The sequence below is a fragment of the Crotalus tigris genome, unplaced genomic scaffold (assembly GCF_016545835.1).
Source record: "Crotalus tigris isolate CLP2741 ecotype Arizona unplaced genomic scaffold, ASM1654583v1 scf7180000017690.20705106771:4171800, whole genome shotgun sequence".
In the NCBI taxonomy this organism is placed as follows: domain Eukaryota; kingdom Metazoa; phylum Chordata; class Lepidosauria; order Squamata; family Viperidae; genus Crotalus; species Crotalus tigris.
The window spans coordinates 291,974-294,122 of record NW_024096569.1 but is presented as its reverse complement, the minus strand read 5'-3'; positions in this window follow the sequence as shown (position 1 = coordinate 294,122).

The window sequence follows — 2,149 nt, the reverse complement described above, 5'->3', positions numbered from 1 at the left end:
TCTTCCCCCCCTCCCCAAATTGTGCCACGGTGCTCTTGGCCACCAGGCGGCAGCACGCCTCTCCGGCGCATCCCGGTCCTTGGAGCGAGAGAGACCCGGAGAAGTGCAGTACCTCATTTGGCCACTGGGTGGCAGCACTCTCGCCCCGGCGCAGGGCTGCGGGGAATCGCTCGCTTGCCATCGCGCGGGCACCGGGGGGGGGGAGGGAGTGGGGGGGGCGGGGGTCTCTTCTAAGGGTCTTCACCTGCCTCCCCACCCACCATCTCTGATCTGTCTCTTTGCCCATCTCTCAGGAGCCTGAAGTCACCTATTCCTTTCTTTGCAGGCAATAAATGAGGGGTGGGGGTGGGGGTGGGAGATTGCAGTCGTGGGCAGGGGCGGGGCGGATTGCTGCTTGTGGGGTGGGGTCCCTCGAGCCTGTGGATCAGCGTGGGGCAGGGGCGGCTTCCTAACCTCTTGCCTTGTGCCTGTGTGTGTGATCCAAAAGCGCGGGGGGGGGGGGGCTGGAGAAGACCTCCACGATCCCTTCCAGGTCTACTCTAGTCTATCTGAAATAGCAACGTGATGGATCGGCTCCCTCCAGACAAGACCCCCCCCCCCGGACCCCTCCAACTCTCCGAAGCAAACCAAGCTCCCTAATACACTACCCATACTCCCCAGCCCTTCTTCCAGGTGGTTAAGCGCTCTGTCTCCACCCAATCCTGTAGGGTAAGGGGCCTCTAACCTTGGCAACTTTTAAGACTTGTGGACTTCAACTCCCAGAATTCCCCAGCCAGCATACTCCTTGTGGCCCTGCTTACTCTCTTATAATCCCTTCCTCTCCAATCTCTCTGCTTTAAGGGATAGTTGGGGAAAAAAACAGGCACGGCTGGCTGGGGAATTCTGGGAGTTGAAGTCCACCAGTCTTAAAGGGGCCAAAGTTGGAGACCTGTGCTGTAGGGAGAGGAATCCGCCCACTCCCTCATTCTTGACCTCCCCAGGACCCCACGACCTTGAACACCTCCTCTGCTCCATTTCAAAAAGAGCCAAAACTACAGGGTAGTCCTCAACTTATCACCACATTGAAGCCTTTGCTAAGGGAGATAGGTGTTGAGTTTTGCTGCAGTTTCATGACCCATCTAGGGAACCTCAGCAGTGCTGGAAGAGAAAGGAGTTTGGGGAAAGGAGGAGGGGGAGGAAGAAGAAGAAGAAGAAGAAGAAGAAGAAGAAGAAGAAGAAGAAGAAGAAGAAGAAGAAGAAGAAGAAGAAGAAGAAGAAGAAGAAGAAGAAGAAGAAGAAGAAGAAGAAGAAGAAGAAGAAGAAGAAGAAGAAGAAGAAGAAGAAGAAGAAGAAGAAGAAGAAGAAGAAGAAGAAGAAGAAGAAGAAGTAGTAGTAGTAGTAGTAGTAGTATGTGGGGTCCTTGGTGCTCTCTGAACTTGGAAGGGTTTTTTTTGTAGACCAACGAGGGAACATCAGCAGCCCTGAGTACTGGCTGAGGAATTCTGGGAATTGAAGTCCACAAGTCTTAAAGTTGCCAAGTTTGAAGACCCCTATTCTCCGATGCTCCCTTGGGTGGGCAATTCAGAGAGTTTCCCCCCTCCCTCAATTAGAGGTACAGACCCTCAAATCTGCTGCTGTGTGATTATTTGGGTGGCTTTAAGTGATTATTTCAAGAAGACGAGAGTCTTCTGCGCCTGAATTAGGAATTACGAATTTTTGAGTTGGCTGGGGAATTCTGGGAGTTGAAGTCCACCAGTCTTAAAAGTGGACCACGGTTCTATGGATATTTCCGAGCACTATCCTTAATAAGTGTCATGAAAACCGTAAAGGCAGGACCCCGTTCCTTGGAAAAGCCAGGTGGGGGCTTGGATGCCGCTGCGCTCCGGAATGCATCAGGCGCAATTCAGGCGCAATTCAGGGAAAATACACCTGCGCGGCCCAAGAGCCGAGGTTTGACAAGCCGGGCCGGAGAGGCGGGGCTTGGTCTCCTTAGCTCCGCCCCTGGCCCCGCCTCACCTCCTCCCCGCCTTGTCCCCTTCCCCTCGACCCCCCCCCACTGAAAAGCAATAATAATATTAATAATCATCATAATCTTCATTAATATTCGCAATAATTGCGGGAACGCGCCTTCGGTCCTGCATGAAAAATTGGCTTCCGTCCAGCCGTTCTC